At 41.7% G+C, this 21565-nt stretch overlaps 1 protein-coding gene and 1 long non-coding RNA gene across 3 annotated transcripts in view; both read left to right on the forward strand.

Annotated features, from left to right (window-relative positions):
* The window catches only part of cadm1b (cell adhesion molecule 1b), a gene marked incomplete at its 5' end in the record, with an annotated part of 365660 nt that overhangs the window by 147085 nt on the left and 197010 nt on the right, over positions 1 to 21565 (forward strand).
* Positions 12783 to 16529, forward strand: LOC103908826 (uncharacterized). Its single transcript, XR_658323.4, has 6 exons — positions 12783 to 12882; positions 13533 to 13568; positions 13804 to 13878; positions 14174 to 14340; positions 14653 to 14842; positions 15234 to 16529. It is a non-coding gene; the product is annotated as an uncharacterized lncRNA (long non-coding RNA).

The following is a 21565-nucleotide window of genomic DNA, read 5'->3' on the forward strand; positions in this document are numbered from 1 at the left end:
GGTTAAGGTAATTAGTCAAGTTATTGTATAATGATGGTTTGTTCTGTAGACTATCTAAAAAAAGTTAAAGGAGCTAATAAGTTTGTCCCTAAAATGTTTTTTTTTAGAAAATTAAAAACTGCTTTTATTCTAGCAGAAATAAAACAAAAAAATGAGACTTTCTCCAGAAGAAAAAATATTATCAGACATACTGTAAAAATGTTCTTGCTCTGTTAAAAATAATTTGCAAAATATTTAAAAAAGAAAAATAAATTTAAAAGGGGGCTATTAATTCTAACTTTAACTGTATGTGAATGAGTGTGTATGGATGTTTTCCAGTACTGGGTTGCAGTTGGAAGGGCATCCACTGTGTAAAATATATTCTGGATAAGTTGGAGGTTCATTGCGCTGTGGCGACCCCTGATGAACAAAGGGACTAAGCCAAAGGAAAATAAATAATTTAATGAATGATTAAACTTTCACAGTAAAAATTTCAATACTCTGTAAAATCATTTTATAACAGCGTCATTAAAAAAGCATGACATTGACGTTTAATGACAAATTGAATTTGTACCACTATAGTTGAGGTAAAAAAAAAAGTTATGACACTGCTATTAATTCACGGCACAATTATAATGGCCTCATGACAGTCATGTTTATGACAAATGTATGACAATGTCTGTTGACTTGACATCACAAACAATGCGTCACCTTGGAACTATCTATCTGCGTTCTGAATGATTTTGAGATAATGAGCTTTAATGTGTGTAACAGTATGTGTGTAACATTTTTTAAGTCTTAAAATGCAAACAACTTATAAAAAAACATCCCATATTGTAAATAAGTTGTCATTAAATAAGAATATGTGAATAACTCAATTTTGACAAAAATGTCAGATAGAACCTTGTAATTCTAAGGTAACGAATGTCATCTTTGCATATTAAAGAACATAACAGCTAAAAACACTTTCTGACAGGTGAAGTAAGCATGCATAGAATGTCTTTAATATTCATAACACGTCGTCATGATTATGAATGTTTCATGACAGTCTTATGAACACCCTCCAAATAAAGTTTGACAAAATAATTTATTTAAACTTAAGATATTATTTGCAATAACTAAGCCCACACGGAATCTATACTTGCAGAAATCCACAGATTTTTAGCCTCATTAAGTGATTTTTTTTTCATTAAGGGAATGTGTGTGCATTTACATTTATTCAGATTTCAAATTAATTACACTAATATTGTAATGTAATACGAGTAAAATTAATATGTTCATTTGATTTATTTACAATACAGTTAGTAAAGATATATTTTCTGTCTTTACGTAGATATATTATGTGAGAGAGTTTGTTTGTTTTGTTTGCTTTGTTTACCAAATAAGTGGATCTCATTGGATTTGCATTGTAAACATTGAATAAATGATAAATAGGTATTATTTTTTATTTTATGTATTAAGTTTTTGTTATGATTCTCCTAAAATCATTCAGCATAAACTTCAAAAAAATTCTCAGCAGAAATAGAAAAAAAAAATGTCTGCAGATTCTGTCTGGCTCTATAGCAATAACATATTTTTTACTACTTGTAACCTTCCACGTCATCTCCATTCCACTCTATTTCTCTCTGCAAGTCTCTATTGTCAGACTACAGTGTGTCTCATCCCAGCGACTTCATCTCACCTTGCAACAACTTTCCCCACCAAAGTCATTGTGTTTTACTTACGGCATCCAACGCCAAACAGTGTGTGAGCAATTAGCACAGATCTGCATGAACTTTCGCCAGCTCCTGTCCCATTACGTCCTCGACCGCTAATTACTTTCACATCTGAAACTCGCTCGTCCGAGGCTCATTTCAAGTCCGCCACGAAAGGGTGGTCCGACACCCGGCGAGGGGGAAATTGATTTTGCTGTCAGATAGGGCGTTATGATAGGAAATCTAGGAGACACCTGCTCTCTCAATGGCAGCTCTCCAGGGAGCACTGTCTAAATTAAACAGTTTTAAAGTGTCAGTACAAGGATTAAGGCCCTCGAGGGGCCACCTTGGCTGGGTGCTGCCTGCTCCGCCGTGCCTGTGTTCATTTGCGAGGGTGGCATATCAGGGCTGGGATAAAAACGAAGCTGTCAGTGCTGCGGGCATAATCACGGGGAGAAGATTTTCTAAACTCGGCCCTAAAGGCCACCTGTTCATGCTGGAGGAAAAGTGGCGCTCTGATTGAACATGCTGTCCGAGCACACCATCGATTGGACGGAAAAATGGATGGGCCGCAGGCTGCACGTGGGACGACTGTTTGGACAAACACCAACACTGAGGTGACAGGAGGGTCTGCTGGGGGCCACGGCGGGTGAGGATACGAGACGGTGAGAAATGAGCAGCCTATTGCTGATTTAAGGCAGGACACTGCAGGAGAATCGGCTATAAAAATGTGTTCACCATGCTCCTCAGATTGATGATATAAAGGGTTTTACATATTTTTTTTCCGTATTGACCAGTTTCTGAAAGGTTATGTTTACATATGCTTATGAGGCGTTATTTAAATAAATATTTACTAATTTGCATATATTTCTGGTACAAAAAACATTGGATAAAATCAGGTTTAAAATTATTGTGCCTTTTTTTGTCTTTTTTAGAGTAAAAAGATTTTACAGTACGGGTTTTTAGGATCTCTTTTTGTCAGAAAATACTGCACATAGTCAGAAATAGAAGTTTGTTTGTTTTTTTCCCACAGTTGGGGTGCCTTAAAAAAAAAAAAACGGCCGTTACATTACAGACTTTTATCTTAAAATAACAGACATTACATTACAGAAATTTCCTTAAATTTAATTTTCCAGTAAATTTTACCATCTGCTATTTTACGGCAAATAAATTAACAGACGTTATTTAAAATTATTTTTTCTAGCTCCCCAGCTGTCGGAACAAAAACGTAAAATAACAGATTTTTTTTACAGTGTATATTTAAGAAATTCACACAAAAAGATTGGGTTGTTTTAACTTTTTAACAATTTATTATTATTATTAATATTTTGTTAAAGAATTGGTTAAAGAATTGGTTCAGTTTTCCAATTAATAAAGCATAATAAAGCATAATTTAATAATAAGAAACGTTCGAGGTTACTAAAGTAACCCTTCGTTCCCCGAGGAGGGGAACGGAAGCACTATAAGTGGATTTGATTTGTAAAATCCACGCATTGGGAGGTTCGGTTCAGAAGCTACTCGTCTGAAAGAGTATTGAACGGGCCAATTAAGAATGAATTGGCAGCGCAAGCAGACGCTATCCTTTTTAAGCTGAAGAGACTTTCAACAGCTAAGGGCCAGTCATTATGGCGACGGAGTATAGTGCTTCCGTTCCCCTCCTCGGGGAACGAAGGGTTACTTTAGTAACCTCGAACGTTCCCCTTCGGGGGGAACTTCAGCACTATAAGTGGATTTGATTTGTAAAATCCACGCATTGGGAGCCCATTGAAAGCGCCATAATGACTGCACCTTACCAACACCCCCGATGAGGAGATAGTCAAGCAAGCGTGACGCACCCGCATCATGGGGGGCGCGGTCCTCCAACGTGTCCCTGGCCCTAATTTATCCTACTTCAACAGAAGTTTTACGGATTTAGATATATTTTTTGGGAAGTCGTGAGCATCTAGATAATTCTAGGAAAATACGACAGTACGTTGGGAAGCGTGCAATCCCGATAGGGAGGACGCTGCGGAGGCCATCCGTTACCCAAGGGGGGATAGATGGCAGAATTTACATATGGACTAGCCCTAAAAAGGGGGAGTACGCATAGCAAAAGAGTGGTTAGCGGGGAGGGAAGACACGGGTCCGCCCAGGGGGGGGACTTAACCGTGGCGGAATAAGCATATGGGATCGCCTAGTGGGGATCACGCATAGCAGGCACCTTTACCAAAAACGCGGGCTGACCAGCGGGCAGACCTACAACGTAGTGGGCCAGCAAGTGACTCCTCCGCTGAGTCAGTGCTGGGGGCCACGGAGGAATCTGCAGGGCTCACCTGACGGGGAACTTTACTGACAGATAAAAAGGCGCACGTATCTCCGTGTTAGGGAAAATGGCGCAGCAAGCGTGTTTCAACACCCTACCGAATTGTTTCCTCAATCACCAAGGGTTACCTAATACCCTTGAGGAAACCGGCTCCACTCGCAGATTGTAAAACCTTGCAAATGTGTTGGGTGTCACCCAGCCCGCAGCTCTACAGAAGTCTGTTAGAGGGGCGCCGCGTGCGCGCGCTCGAGAGGATGCGAAACTCCGAGTGGAGTGCGCACGCGCTCTTGGGGGACGCGGCTTATCTCGGCTCTGATAGTGAAAGAAAGGCATCCACAATCTAGTGGGAACTTATTTCGGTACGGCACTTCCCTGCTGCCGACCGTTATAACAGACGAAGAGCTGCTCAGATGATCTAAACTCTGAGTGCGGTCCGGATAATACGCAAAACGCGAACTGGACAATAAAGAAGGGCTGGGTCTGCCTCCTCCGAGGGCAGCGCTTGCAGGCTACCTACCTCGTATTAAAACGGAGTGGTAGGAACCTTGGGCACATATCGCGGGCGGGGTCTCAGGACGTGAGAGAAGCCAGCCCAATTACAGGCACGAGTCACTGACCGAAAAATGCCTCCGGGTCCCCGACCCTCTAATCGATATCAACGCGACCAGCAGAGCTGTCTTCAGGGACAGAAAGATACTGAGTCGAGGATCGAAGGGATCTGACGCGGCTTGTGTAGCGAGGGCGAGATCCTAAGAGGGCATGAGAGGGGGCGGGATGGATTAATTCGCTTAACGCCCCTGAGGAACCGGATGATGAGGTTATGCGTTCCCACGGTGCTGCCAGCCACCGCGTTATGAGAGCGGAGATGGCAGCCACGTAACCTTGAGTGTGGAGGGCGACAGCCTGCTCTCCAGCTTCTCTCGGCGTAAAGAAAGCACAACGCTGATCTGGCAAATTATGGGGGTCTTCTCAGCGAGAGACACACCATTCAGTGAATAGACTCCACGTCAGGGCATAGGCGCGCTCGGGGAGGGGGCTCTAGCCCGAGTGACGGTATTAGCCACCGCAATCGGAGGTTACCTAAGTCTTCCTCGCGTCTAAAATCTCTTCAAAGATCGGCGAGGGTGCCAGGTGGTGCCCTGTCCCTGAGAGAGTAGGTGCTCTCTCGAAGGGACTGCCAGGGGAGGGCTATCGCGAGGGAGAGCTCTGACATCCAGGTCCGGTTGAGCCAGAGGGGCGCAACCAGCAACCTGTTCCTCGTCCTCTTCCTGACCTTGCACAGTAACTGCGCGAGCAGGCTCACTGGGGGAAACGCGTATTTGCGCGTGCCCCGAGGCCAGCTGTAAGCCAGTGCATCCGTGCCGAGAGCACTCGGTCAGGGAAAGAACAACTAGCAATGAGCGATCTCGGGGGAAGCAACAGATCGATCTGGGCTTCCCCGAATCGCGCCCATATCAGCTGAACAGACTCGGGGTGGAGTCTCCATTCTCCAGGACGCAAGGCTGCCGTGAGAGCGCATCGGCTGCACGGTTGAGCTTGCCTTAATATGAATGGTGTGCAGCGATTTCAGCCGCGGATGACTCCAGAGGAGCAGACGGCGGGCGAGCTGAGACATGCGGCCCGAGAGCGCATACCCCCTATACGGCTGATATACGCCACCACCGCCGTACTGTCCGTCCTGACCAGCACGTGTTGCCGCTCCAGCACCGGAAAAAAACGGTGGAGAGCGAGGAACACTGCCAACAGCTCCAGGCGATATGCCAATGCAACTGGGTACCTTTCCACAGGTCCGCAGCCGCATGCCCGCAACGCACAGCCCCCCAGCCCGTGTTGGAAGTGTCTGCTGAAACGACAACAAGACTGGACGCCTGTTCTAGAGACACCCAGGCCTGTAGAAACGAGGGGTCGCTCCAAGGGCTGAGGGCGCGGCGACACAGCGCAGTAACAGAGACTCGGTGTGCGCGCGCGTGCCATGCGCGTCTGGGGACTCGATCGTGAAGCCAGTGCTGAAGTGGTCTCATATAGAATAATCCGAGCGGCATGAAGCGGCTGCGGATGCCATATGCCCCAGGAGCCTCTGAAATAGTATCAGTGGGACCACTATTTTACTGTCGAGCTCTCTCAGACAGTACAGCATCAGCTGAGCGCGCTCTCCGGAGAGGCGCGCTGCCATGGTGACCGAGTCCAGCTCCAGCCCGAGAGAAGAGATCCTCTGCACGGGGGCGAGTTTGCTCTTTTCTCGGTTGACCTGAAACCCCCACAGGTGGAAGTGCCAGAGCACTTTGTCTCTGTGCATAATCAACTGCTCCGAGAGAGGGCAAAAATCAGCCAGTCGTAAAGAAATTGAGTATGCAGATGCCCGCGAGCCGAAGGGGCGCTGAGGCACCCTCCGCGGGCTTGGTGAGGACCCGCGGAGACAAAGAGAGCCCGAAGGGGAGGGCTTTGTATTGCCAAGCTCGACCTTCAAACGCAAACCGCAGAAACTGTCGGTGGCGAGGAAGAGTGGAGACATGGAAATACGCGTCCATCAGGTCTAATGCTGCAGACCAACCCAGAGGACGAACGCACCGGAGGATGCGCTTCTGCGTGAGCATTCTGAACGGCAGCTTGTGCAGGCAGCGGTTCAAAACGCGCAGATCTAGGATTGGCCGTGACCCACCGCTCTTTTTGGGCACGATGAAGCCGGGGCTGTAAAACCCACTCTCCATCTCGGCTGGAGGGAGCGGCTCGATTGCATCCTTCGCCAGGAGGACAGCAATCTCCTCTCGCAAGACAGGGGCGGACAGGGGGCTGACCCTGGTGAATACACACCCGTGACTTGGGGGGCCGTTTCGCGAACTGAATCGCATAGCCGAGTCTGATTGTGCGTATGAGCCACCGCGAAGAGCTGGCCCGCGCTAACCAGGCAGGCAGAGCTCTCGCTAATGGACTCATCGCTACAATCGCTGACGTACCAGCAGTGGGGCAGCGCGGAGTGGGTGTGCTGATCCGGGAAGCTCGCGGGTCCCACGGAAAAGCTGGAGGTGAGATATTTGCTCTCACTCCAAACCCGAGCTCCGGAGGAGAGGCTCGAGGGGTGGGAGAAAGGAGACCGTCCTCCCAGCGCTCGTGAGCCACTGGCGAAACGCACCGAATCTGCAAGCTAGAAAGCATAGCGTCCCAGACTGGCAGATTTCGGGCTGTCACATCTGGGGAAGTGAAAAGTGCCCTTTCATAATGTTTTCATGGCAGTAAAAAGTGCCGTTGGAAATGGGGCCCCGCCCTCCAGCGGGGAAAGAGCAAGTTCCCTCTTCTCCAGATGGCCTGTCCCAGGGGCGCTTCGCGGTCCGTTGCCGGACTTAGCGGCATTCTGGGCAGGGGGGCTGCCTGCTTCTGAGGTGCCCGACGCGCTCGCTTCGCCTGAGGCGTGTGCGGGGGCGGAGCAGCTCTCGTAGGCGGGCGCCTTCGGCGAGGAGCAGGTATGAATGGCACGGCGGGCGGAGCGGGCTACGGACCGCCGATAAGACATCACCCACCAACTGCTCTCTCACCGCCTTGAATTCCTGGGTGAATTCACAGACAGTGTCGCCGAACCTGGCTGGGGATATGGGGAAGTCAAGAAAGCGGACTTTGTCGACTTTGCGCATATCAGCCAGGGGTGGCGCTCCTGGACCACTAATGTGGACATCGTCCTCCCCAACGCACACGCAGCGGACTCAGTAGTCCGAAGAGCTAAGTCGGCGGCGGTGCGAAGCTCGTAAGCCTGGGTTGGACCCACCCTCGTGCAGCTCGGCCAGCGCCTGCGCTTGGTAGCGCTGGTAGGTGGCTATCGCATGCAAGGCGGAAGCAGCCTGGCCCGCAGCTATGTAAGCTCTAGCTCCGAGGGAGGTAGATAACTTACAGGCATTGGATGGGAGACGAGGCGGACCCCGCCAAGAAGAGGCGCCGCGCGGATTTACCGCCATCGCGCACTCAACCTGAGGAATCGCCACATACCCCCTGGCTGTTTCACCGTCAAGAGTGGTTAGGGTGGAGGAACACGCAGCACGAGCAGAAAAAAGTGCTTTACAAGACCGCGTGAGCCTACTGTGCACCTCCGGGAAGAAGGGAACGCCCCTCTAGTCGGTCCGGCCGCGGAGCTGGGGGATAAACCATCTCCAACCCACGGCCGAAGCAGCCCGGGAAAGCACGGCTAACATGTCCGTTTCAGGATCCGTAGTGACAGCGCTCACCAGCCCGAAGGGGGCGAGCGGGTCTGGATCATCATCGGACAATGAAAGCCCACCCTCCGATGCCGCGGTGGACATCTGGTCTCCGGTGTCATCGGGCGTAAGGGCTACCATCTGTTAGACGGATCGCTTCCCCCGCCCGAAGCTTGGATGGAGCGCTTAGAGGAGCGGGAGGTCCGCGGGCCCGTGGGCGACGGATTATCTCTCGCTGAAACCCTCAGATCTGCCCGAGTGCCCGCTGCAGAGCAGGGGACAACTGGGGTGGTTCACCCTTTTGCAAAGGCTAACCGTGATCTTGCGCAACAGTCATGGCATCGCAATGACGACATGAACTGCCCGCAAGCAGCGCATTAACATGCTGGACCCCCAGACATGTAACGCAGTGCCCGCGCCCATCATCCGAGGACAGGAAACCACCGCATCCAGAAACGCACAGTCGGAGCGCCGTCCTGAAAAGGACGTGCTGCACGACTGTGTTGCTCTTTCTGTGAAGTTTGCAACTTTATACGCACCGCTCTGGAGGACCGGACCCAAAGAACGCCAGGCAAGGGAGAAACCCAGCTCGACCGTCTGCCACTGCGTGTACACACTCTGGACCGGGAGAATGCTCTCGTTCGCTCAGAATCGCTGGTCACAGCAGGAGGAACCCTCATCGACTCGATCAGAAAGTCTCTGAAGCGAAAAGGATAGCGTCTGCTGGCGCCAGGTGAGCTTATATACTCAGTTGATTGCTTATGCCGCTCACCTGCGCAGGCTTGCGCTGCCAATTCATTCTTAATTGGCCCGTTCAATACTCTTTCAGACGAGTAGCTTCTGAACCGAACCTCCCAATGCGTGGATTTTACAAATCAAATCCACTTATAGTGCTGAAGTTCCCCCCGAAGGGGAACTATTATTGTGCTGCATATTAAAATGTATTAAGGAAGTGGCTTTAGATATTGGGTATGATTAGAAATGTAGAACACCTGATATTTAAGTTTAGTTTAGTTTATTAATTTATATGCTGTACACACCTAAAAGTACATTATCGAAAACAAACAACAGAATACAACAGCACATTCAACATACCACACAACCTCAAAGATAAATAACAAGACACCAGGTACTGTACAATAGGTACAGTAGGATTTCTTTCAATTTAAAAGCTCTTTCTAGGAAGTGTAGCTTAGGTTTCCCTCTGGACAAAAAAGCATTAGAAATGTTTGCATTGTAAAATCCATCAGTCAACTTTTTAAATGAAATAAGTGTATTTTACTCAAAATTTATTGAAAGTTAATTCTACTCATTTGAAAATAATTTTGAACTTGATGTTGAAGGTAATAATGAGTTTATTAAATATCTCTTTACTTCAACTTAAATGGAATAAGTTCACAATACTCATATAGATTATTTTTTTAACTTAATTTATTTGTAGCAATCGGTTTTCCCAAATGGTTTGAGTTCCCTTAACTTATTGGGCTTTACAGTCCTCATTTGTTTTCAGTTCTCTTCATTTATTGGGTTTTACTTTTCTCAGATTGATTCGTTAACTTAAATGGATTAAGTTCACAGTACTCATTAGAATTAATTTTTGAACTGAAATGGTTTGTTGCAATCAATTTACTCAAATGGTTTAAGTTACCTTAACTTTTTGGGTTTTACAGTGTATAATTGACATACTGTAGGTAGCCCATTCCACATTTTTGGGCCTACTACAGAGAAAGCCCAATCTCCTTTTTTCTTTAATTTGGATCTGGGAACTATTAACATCTTAATCAATATCTTATCTTAGTGGGAATTGGCACTTAAACTAAAATGTTTAAGTAAATTGATCTATAAAATTTTAACTTAATTATAACCCAGCAGTTGAGTGATTCCATATTTTACTTACATATGAGTTAAAACAACCCAACATTTTATATGCTAAGTGCTACTGAAGTGGCAGTTTGGCTTTTATTATGATTATGGCCTAGGCCAGGAGAAAAAATAATAATAATACACATTTGAAGAAAACAGCCTTTGCAACTGAAATCTTCAGACAAGTATGACAAATGAAACACTTAAAAGTATATTCTTGATGTTTATTCAAGAAAAAAATAAAAAGAACTGACAGGTGGATAAAACGTTTTTGCCTGCAGTGTCTAGCCTTAACTGGAAAAAAAAGTGATTCGCATCCACTGTTGTTTGCTGTATAGAAAGACCTCCAGCTGATGGTCACTCTATCGGCATTTACCTGACAGTTCAAACAAAATGAAACGCATTTGTCACTCTGCCGACTCGCTCGTCCGTAATGTCAGTGGCGGGTCGGGTGTTAACTACCAGCGGGTTTTTTTAACAAGAGAGAGGTGCCCTCCTGCCCTGGTCTCGGTGCTGGAGTGGAGGCTCTCTGGAGGTTAAAAGTTCAGCTTGGATAATCAGTGGATTGAGGAGCTCATTTCGAGGCGGTGGTTTTCGACGGTCTGTGTTCACGGAGGGCACTGAATTGAATGGAAATGAAGAGTGATTAATTCTCTCTAGCGCAGGCTGCTGGAATCTTGACAGTCGGGCTGTTTGAAGAGCATGAGATACTGAAGCAGAAAGAAAGGCGGGTGGGGACTAAACCCACCTTTTTTTAGATATTGAAAAAGCAGTGTGGGTTTGCAGGTGCGTGGTAATGCATGATGTCAGCGAGGTACTCTGAAGGGAGTATTTATTCGAATGAATGTTCGAGTTTAATGCACTCGATGTACCGGTGGATTTCAGATTGGCCGTTTGTTTGGTACACAGGGTGAAATAAAGGGTTAGTGGTACTTACATCAAGATTATCGATGCTGAAAAGAATGACTCTGAAACCACTTTTACTGTGATATTTCAAGTAAATTCCACAAAAAAATGGCAAGTGGATTGGATTGAACGTAAGATTTTGAAGAAATCATGTTGACAGTGTAAATTAGTGTGTTGGAAAAAAAATCTGAAGGTTGGTTGGCTTTATTGGTTAGTTGGGTTCAGCATTTACATCAAGGGCTGCAAGACAATCATTTGACTATTAGCATTAAGAAAACAGAATGTATGTACTTTTACTCACCTTGGCAGAAATTATTCATATCCAATCCCATCACTTTCTCAAATCAAAAACTTTCCATTGTATCCACATATCAATATTGGGGAATCAGTCTGGACTCTCACCTTATTGTGACCATGTTCAAAATGTCTATACCTGCATTCCAAATGGGACACTATGCACTATATACTTATGCACCCACACATTCAACACCATAGTATATGTAAGTAGTGCCATCCCAATGGTACACTAATGATTTTTTACTAAGCGGAAACTCAAACCGTTTCCTTGATGTTGTTTGACAGTTGCCAGATTAGTGAAATAATTGACCAAAGTACCAAATAATACCTCCCATAAGTATAACTGCATTTACTATAGGGATGCGGTATATTCACTCTCGTAAGAGAATTTTGCTTTCACAAAACAAAATAAATAAAGTAATCCAGCATGATTGCCCAGAAGCTCTGCCCCTTTCGCTACACTGTCAGAAAAAAGGGTACGGTTGGGGTACATTTGTGAACACTTGGGGTACAAATGGTGAAGTTGCACCCTCAATGGTTCAAAGTAGCACCCTAAGATACTTATATGTACCATTTAAGGGTAAAAATGGTACAAATATGTTCCCAACTGTCAAAGGGTCCATGTTTGGGCCATTTAAGGCCCAAAGAAAGGTACAATCACTTGTGTGAAAAAGGAGCAAGTCAACGTGTATGAAATGGTCCTTCATTTATGTTATAAGTTGTTGGTTATTTGGAAGAAATGCACAAAAAAAAAACTGTACATTATAAATTAAATTATTTAATTATATTATAAACATGGCCTTATAAATATTATAAATTAATATTTTTGATTTAAGAAAATGTTAACATAAATCCCCCTAAATGTAAAGTGAAATGGCTTATTATACACAGACCTTTCTTTGATTATCAGATTTAATAAACTACTAGAATGGACATACAAGTATAAAGTAGATATATACAATAGGAATTAAAGGTAACCAGCTTGGTAAACAAAGACAGAGTACAACATTGTAGCATTAATAAATAAATTAATTAATAAAACAATTATAAAACGTAACAGAATAATACTGCCAAAATAATACAGCTGAGAACAAATAATAGATTTAAAAGACCAAAAGCTGGCCGTTAGATATACACAAAATGTATTAAATATAATGTTTTAACTACAAGGGGGAGATTGAATCCAGCGGCAGATCCGAGATTGACTGGCCGAAGTAAATGCTGCTGTCGGCGGGGGAGAGAATCATAAAGCTCCCGCTGACAGAGTCCGCTTTCACTGAAGCACATTGTCAAAGAAGCGCTGTCTTTTTAAATAAACTGCCGATTCGAGTTTAAAACAACTACATTCTCGCCTGAAATACTCTTAAAACTACATTTTGTGACACATTAGATGATTTTTTTTAAACTTGCGGGTCTGCAAAGCGGGGATTGTCCATTGACTTTCGTTTAGCATTAGCAGGCAGCCAGCAGATTTGAATTCGTGTTGTCCAATAGGATTTTGCCCGCGCCGTGCATTCATAATGCGAGCTGATTACGTGCGACGGTTAATCTCCTGCTGTTGCACTGTTCTGACGCTCTTCTCGCCGCCGATGGAGGATGGACCTGAAGGACTCAAAGGAGCTGGAATACGCTCGTGAAGACGAAGCACAGACATTTGCAGGTATGTTTAATGTTAAAAAACTTATTGTGAATATCCGTTGGGTCATATTCAATTCATAATTGACGTTACTTTGCCTTGTGTATGTAACTGCGTTATGATTACCGTCGAGTTACCTGCCGCGTGAGGGGACCCTTTTGTAATTTAAGGTTGACCAGCAATGAAAATATGATTTTTCACATAATTAACCTGGCCATGAGACAGAGCTCGAGACGCTGAAAAAACAGCGGTGAAACGTCCAGAGAAACAGTTCAAACACATTTCGTTTTGTTTAGATAATGTTGTTAAGCCTTTATTGCATACGTTATTTATAAATTCAGAATTTTCTCAGTGTTGGGAAGCTAACATTAACGTTCATGCTATCATTCATGTTTACTCAGGACAGAAGTGAAGTGAATGCCTGTCCCCTTTATGTCTGAAACAATATAACTTTAGTTTATGCATATCTCGACCCACGTTCATTTATAGCAGTTGTATTTTGTAACGTTACATATTTAAATAACGTTATAAACGTATGTTCAAGAGAGTCCTAATCTGTCGTGTCAGATCGAGGTGCAGGTCTTTATCAAACCTTTGAGTTGCTAATTTAAAGCTTTTTTTTGTTAGCTGTTAACCTCAAGTTCACACCGATCATGATTTTTTTTTTATTTCAGAAAATGAAGTGGACGAGGAAGCAGTAGTGTAATAGCGTAAGTATTTAGTATTTTGTCTTTCATCTGTTTGTTAATAATTATATATATATATATATATATATATATATATATATATATGTATATATGTGTGTGTATATACTTTTTCCCTAGGAATTCATTGTGCAGTCTTAAATTTAATCTCCCTTTTTCTATGAACTGTAAAGTGAAGTGTTAAAGTTAAATTTGAATTTTTATGATTGTCATTATTTTTGACTTATATTTGATCCAATAGGTGATTCCTGCAATTGGTGAGGATGAATCATCTTTTGAGGGTAATGCGAATGTCCTGCGTATCCAGTGAAATAAGGTGTGTGACCCTTTATTAAAAACACCCTTGTCAGTGAGATCCCACATTTTAAATCAGTTCTCAGTTTAAATTAAATGTTTAATGTCAGTATAAGCCAAAGTGTAGGATCAAATGACTATTATAAATGTTATGACTATTGTAAAAATATTTTATTTTTCAAGCTTTATGGTGAACACGTGTGCATTCAAGCTTACAACTATTTGTACAGTGATAACTAAAGGGAAATGGCAACAAAGAATATTAGATATAGTTTTTATTTAAAGTGAATCACTAATTTCCTTTTTGTTTATTATAGTCATGGTGAACCTGACTGAATGCATTCATCAACCATCTCCAACCAAGTCAGAGCTTCAAGGACAGCTTGTGCTAAAAGTGCCTGAGCTTGATTAAGAAAAAAAGCATCTCCACTGGCCAAAGTCTACAAAAAAGCAGGAGAATAGAAGTTTGCAGATGATCTAACAGGTATTACCATAAAACTTACATAATAATAATTTTGCAGATCAAACCTTTATTTCTTGGATGGGATCATTAAGTGCCTTTTCAAGCTGCATTTAGAAAGGTTAAACTCATAGGCCTTATATACAAACCCTTTATATAGAGAACATTTCTCAATGTTTTTCTTTAAAAAATGTAATTCATAAAAATACATTAAATATCTTTCATTCAGCATTTGCTAAAGGTTCCAATATTTTTTTTCTTTATTTTAAAAACGGGTACTTTATATTATTAAATCATTTAAGAGTACTTCATTATTTATCTTTATTTTATTTAAAGGTGGCGCAGTGGGTAGCACGATCGCCTCACATCAAGAAGGTTGCTGGTTCGTGACTCGGCTGGGTCAGTTGGCATTTCTGTGTGGAGTTTGCATGTTCTCCCCATGTTGACGTGGGTTTCCTCCAGGTGCTCCGGTTTCCTCCACAAGTCCAAGTCCAACAAGTCCAAAGACGTGCTACAGGTGAATTGGGTAAGCTAAATTGACCATATGTATGTGTGTGAATAAGTGTGTATGGGTGTTTTCCAGTGATGGATCCAGTGCAGCTAGAAGGGCATCCGCTGCGTTAAACGCATGCTAGATAGGTTGGCGGTTCATTCCGCTGTGGCGACCAAAGATTAATAAAGGGACTAAGCCGAAATTAAAATAAATGGATGATTTTATTTTACAATAGATTCAGACTTTCGTGCTCTAATTCTGCTCCCCCATATCTTTAAAGAGAAAGTTGATTGCTTACAGTAATTACACTGGAAGAGGTTTGGGTACTGTTGGTTAAACACTTTATAATACTCTGATAGATGTTATGCAGTTCTGACAGATTTTACATTGTTTATTGATGTCTTTTTTCTTTTTCTTTTCACAGTGGGGTGATGATGATGCTCCTTACCCACCTCTACAGATGGTTGAAAGTCCTTTGCAAAGTGTTGGAGATTAGGAGTTAAAAGGCATTATTACATCCTTCGCCGTTTACTGTGTTTTCAACTTGGCTTATCCACGCTACATAAAGAATGCAAAGGATGAACATCAGCAACTCCCCGAGATGGAACAACAATTTAAATTTGAAGATTAGCAATGGTGTGAAGATGGAGATCCAAAATTACAAGAAAAACAACTCAGTGCAGCTGTCCGAGAGAACTGGTATTGCTGGGTCTGCATCAAACAGCAATGCTTGGATCTTTGCATTTACTTTTTTACATGCGTTTCGAGTCTGCATCAGTATTTTAAGACTAGCAGCTGTAGACATTTTAATAACATTGCCCAAATCAACTGAGAAGCACAAGATGACAATGCTAAGAATTTTTTCCGCCCAACATCCTTGATGAGATTGACACATTCAGGTGTTCAAATTGAACTGTTTTTGTGAGCATGTGAGACTGCTAATGGAGAAGAAATGACTCTTTCCTAATGAAATACAGTTTAAATGTCAATACTGCACTGGTTTCTGTGTGGCAAGTTTATAATACTGCTTTTGTATGTTTCATATTTCCATGCAAATACACTAGGAGTTGACTTTGAATGGGGTGTTATAAACCAAGACAGACGGACTTTCAGGCTCTTGAAACATACTCTGCTGATAAACTGTTTAAGAATGTTTAGAAATTTTAAATCAAATGTGTAATACTGTTTGATCAAATGTGTTTTTGAGATCTAAAATGATTAAGGGTATACAGTAAGTGACATGTTTCAATGTACTGTATGGAAAAAGATTGCTTTGAGATTCTTGATGCTTTTAGAAAAATGTAGAATGCAGTGCACTAACAGAAATATACTTCATGAGGTCTAGTGCTGTTAGAAAAATTACTTTGTTACATTGGTAAAAATGCTCAGTGAAATGGGATGTACTGGTGTTAAAAAATAATATTAAGCTTTTTTGCTGTTTCATAAAATGTTTAAGCAGCTATTTTTTAAGTTTATGCATCTGGTAGGACATTGTGGTAATTTAAAACTTTCATCCTCTAAAAAGGTGACAATGTAATTTTTTTGAATCTTTCAATGAGTGTTTGTGATAAAATGTTACAAGTATAAAAGTACAATTATCGTGCAGTTTGTACTCATGGAAAAATATTGCTTTTTATTATTTTAAAATGATGTAATGTTTAAACATTCATCCTGTAAAAATGTTGATATTTAATATGTTTAATAAATGTGATAAATGAAATTTAATGTGTATGGAGTACAATTCTGAAATGAAAGGGTACAAAATTAATCCCTATGGAGGAGAAATTGTACCTCTTTTAAAGGTACATTTTTGCACTATAGCCCAAGTAAGGTACAAATTAGTCAGCAGAGGTACATATTTGACCCATTAAGGTACATATTGCTAGGGTACAAATATGTACCCATGTGAAAGGGTACAACAGGTGTACCCTTGAGGGTACTGCCCCAGTGACAAGCCATTGTACCCCTAAAGGTACAAATTTTGCACATTTTTTCTGACAGTGTACATTAGCAAGGCTGCAGCTGTTGAGTGAGTGAAGTGTCCAACATTCTACACTTCATTTTAATAGTTGAATAGGTGAATCATCTGGGTAATTTAAGAGCACTAATTATTTTCGGTCTGAATGCGTTACTTACACTATTTATACTACAACAATGGCGTACAATATAATAGTGCATATGTGATTTGGGATGCAACTTCTAAAAAGCTGAAACAAAAGTTATTTGTTTATGGAAAACATAGGATAAATTTGACTTTTTCTGTTTCTTAAACATATCTTCATGCCATAATCTTGTCCACCTTATCACCTTGTACAATAGGGCCTATAAGAGCCTAAATAGACTTTCTGGCTGGGCACATCATTGTTTTGCTCTATCACTCTCTAATGCTTGATCATTTCAAAATTATATTATGAACACAGGGATTAAACTGTACTATCTCATTTTAAATACTGCAATCTCAGCAGCCATTGTGCTTTGGTACCAAATACAAGGACTAACCCAGCAGGCACACAACATCATAAGACGTTAATATTAGGTGAGATTTTAGATTTAGATTTATTACCAATAACAATGTCAAATTACGTTGATATTTGGTTAATCTTAGGTTGTGTTGGAAAGTAATCAAAATCCAACATCTGATAGATGTCATAGTGGTAACGTCCACACAATGTCAAGGTGTAACATGATAAGCTGTTGATATTAGGTGGATTTTAGGTTGGACATTGATGTCGGCCTGACACTAGGTTCTGACGTCAACCCAATTTTTATTTCCAAACAAAATCCAATGTCCCCACAATGTGGGCTAGGTTGGGATAAAATGTCAATAGGATGACGTGTTAATGTCCTGTGCCTGCGTGGAGTTGTTCCAGCAGACCTGCAACAAATTAATGTTTGCCGTTACCGACTATGAATTATTGTCATGGATAGAGATCTTTCTTTTATGTATTCCCAAAAGAATGGAATGACATCCCACAACATCCAAAAACAATACCAACACTGAAACTTTTTTTAAAAAATCGCATGCTCGTCATCTGACAGTCATCTATTGCTGTAGCCACTGAGATAGTAACCTGTCTCTCTTCATTTTGTATGTTTGATGATTGTCTGTACTGTTTTCAGGATTTGATGGATGAGATGTTAAGGGTGTCTGTATGTTTTTATGTTCTGCAGAGCAGGAACCTGCTGAAAAGTGCAGCCCGACTATCCTTTAATCTTTTCCTGTTTAAAAAATTATAAATAAATAAATGAATAGGTTATTGGTTCGCTGGTGTAGGTGATCTGTACCACAAGCCTGCTCAAAGTAGTGTATTTCAGATTTGCAAAAATTTAGAAAGCACCCTCTAGTGCATGTTTCATCTAAAATGTGCAATGGAACATACATGATGCAATAAATTTTATGTTTTTACAAAAAAAAAAAAAAAAAAAGGTTAAGACCATAAACTGTAAAAGATGTGGATTTAATATTCATGACATCACCCATAGGATTCTGAAGAGCGCAAATGAGGCTACAAGTAGGCGTGGCCAACCATCGCCATTTTGTGCCTTTCGTACCAACCGGAGAATACCAAACAAGGTGGAGTTTAATCTACAGTAAGCTACAGACACCTGCTAGCATTCTGCTTAGACAGCATTTTCGTTGGGAGAAACGCTTAATACTTCATTACCTGCAAGTTGTTTGTGTTCTGACCACATGTGCTTGGTTGTGTACTATATCAATAAAGAATTTAGACTTTTAAAAAAACTGTTGTATACATTGAGCCATTAAACATTGTTCTTTAAAAGGTTTTTCTACAGGTGGAAAAACACTTAAAAATTAAGTCTGAGTTAATAAATGCAAGGCTACTCATGAAGTCCAGGCATAAAACTGCATGACGGCGTTTTAGATGATTGTTCTATTGCCTAATCAATCTGTCAGATTCTGGTCTGCTTTACAGGACTAAAGAAAATTATAATTGATAATTTATCTTAAATAAAAAAATATATTTATAGATATGGTATATTAGTATTTAATTTCACTCACCTGGGAAATGGAGGCAACTTGAATGTTAAAATAAGATGTATCAGCCAGAATGACACGACGGCGACCAGCGAGACCTAGCTGTCACTTTACAGGTCACGCCCGTAATTATGCAGACTTAATATAACTGAATAAAAAAAAAGAAACGCGTGAGTTAAATCAAATTCACCTCCCTCACAGTTGTCATGAAGGGAAATATTAGCCATACACCAAAACTATCTTTTGTACCAGACTCTAAACATGTTTTTATCAGCAGTAAAATTGGCCAATTTAGCACTGCAGTCAGTGGACATTTGGAGTTAATGGAGCCAGCCCCCAAAGGCCAGTCAATGAATTGCAGTTTCAGTTACTTCCGTATTTGCTTCACCAGGGTGAGCAGGATGTTGCCACTTGGTTGAGACACAAATTTCCAAATGAGCCTGGGCTGAACATAAACTATCAAAGAAAAAGTATTTATTAACTTTAATGTTAATTTCAAGCATATATTTCTTTTTAAGTAAAGCTTATTTTGATTATAGAATAATCCCATTGCTCATTGTTAGTGTTCATAAACGCATTTATAGCTAATGGAATATTTTCTGTAGTGTTACCAATATCTTAAAGGCAACGACTGGTGAAAATAGTATAAAAGCATATTAAATAGAATACAGCATCGCAAATGTATTTAAATTCGTCCAGTCTGGATCCTTCCTGCCTCGTTCAGCAGTGCAGGAGAAATTTGTGGGAAGCGGTGCTCGAAAAGCCACCAGTTCTAATGGAAAGAACGCACATTACATTAATCTGACTAATGATCTATCACATTGAATAAATAAATCTACAAGAGCAATAATGTATTTTAATAAGAAATGCTAAAGGCCATTTAAATGAAAAATTACCTCTCAAAAGTCTTAAACCACGGAATAAATCAGATTTTGGAAAATTGTTGACAAAGGGAGCCATTTAAGGCTGATTTTAATAATTGATCGTGCGGAAGTGCTGTAAGAGATGCAAGCTGAAAGCAACGACAAAGCAATCCGACTGTCTGTGTGCTACCGCTTGGCTTATACGTTTGGCTAATCTCACATATGTGATTTGCCACATTAATCTAACGCTCGTTTGATAGACAGTCTAGGTAATGGTGGAACTATTTAAAGCCTATAAATCGCTGATGTTATTTCTGTAGCCTGTTGCCAGTTTGGAGCTGAATAACACGCAGCCTGTTGCGCGCTGTGAAATGTCAGTTTTTAAAGAGTCACCCGATTTGGCTCGAGAAAGCTCATAAAACGGCATAAATGGAGCAGCTGTAATTTTCAGTAATTAGCGGGGTAATTTCCTCCCCTTTCGCCTTTAGTTTCAAAAAGAAGTTGCGCTGAGAGGCAACAGTGTTGCAGCTAATTTGTCATTCTTCTTTAGCCACTCTGCATTTGCACTTGTGTCATCTGTCTGTGCAATCTGCCAGTAATTTGGAAATGAAAGAACAGCTGTCCTGAAAAGAGACTGGGAAGGCTTTTTTTGTACTATTATTATTTGAAGTGGACAATAGTTCCTGTGAAATTCACTAGCCTGAAATCCAAAGATCTGACCGTCTGATGCCCCAGGATAAAACTGCCTAATTGAATTGCTTACTTAATAAGCCAAATGAATCAAGCTTTCATCTGCTATTGCTGTGGTACATTGACAAAGCACCATCAGGTTCCTGTCTGAATGTTTATTACCCGCTACAATAGACTCTGTGTGATTGTAAAAGCACTTGCTGTTTTAATGGCACTTGTTTTGTTTTATAGTTGAACAAAATGCTGCTGATACCACACTGTTGTCCTTGTCAGACCATTCTTTCTCAAAGTGTAAATGAAGATTGTTAAGATTAAATAAAGGCAGCTTTTCTATTAGCCTTTTGAGAATTGTTGTTTGGAGTGTTTACATTTTGGCTATTTACTCATACAATAATGGGAAGTTAGGGTCTTGTAAGTGTTGAGAATATTACTATTATTATATTTGGGTAAAAATGCTTTATGTCTTTAGACATGACACATGACACACTTGATATGTGTCCATATATTAACATACCAGCTACTTTATTGGTAACACTTTACTAGTACCAGGTTGTACCCTCTTTTGCCTTCAGAACTGCCTCAATCCTTTCTGGCATACAGAGATTCAACAAGGTACTGGAAATATTTCGCAGAGATTTTGGTCTATATTGACATGGTAGCATAAGACAGTTGCTGCTGATTTGTCGGCTGCACATCCATGATGTGAATCCCCCATTCCACCACATCCAAAAGGTGCTCTATTGGATTGAGTTCTGGTGACTGTGGAAGCCATTTGAGGATAGTGAACTCATTGTCATGTTCAAGAAACCAGTCTGAGATGATTCACACTTTATGACGTTACACGTTATCCTGCTGGAAGTAGCCATCAAAAGATGGGTAAACTGTGGTCATAAAGGTCAGAAACAATGCTCAGGTAGGCTTTGGCATTGACAATGCACAATTGGTACAACTGGGCCCAAAGTGTGCCAAGAAAATATCCCTCAAACCATTACACCACAACCACCAGCCTAAACTGTTGAAGGCAGGATGGATCCATGCTTTCATGTTGTTGACGCCAAATTCTGACCCTACCATCTAAATGTCGCAGCACAAATTAAGACTCATCAGACCAGGCAACGCTTTTCCAATATTCTATTGTCCAATTTTAGTGAGCCTGTGTGAACTGTAGCCTCATTTTCCTGTTCTTGGCTGACAGGAGTGGCACCC

This window comes from Danio rerio, chromosome 15 (assembly GCF_049306965.1).
Source record: "Danio rerio strain Tuebingen ecotype United States chromosome 15, GRCz12tu, whole genome shotgun sequence".
Lineage (NCBI taxonomy): Eukaryota > Metazoa > Chordata > Actinopteri > Cypriniformes > Danionidae > Danio > Danio rerio.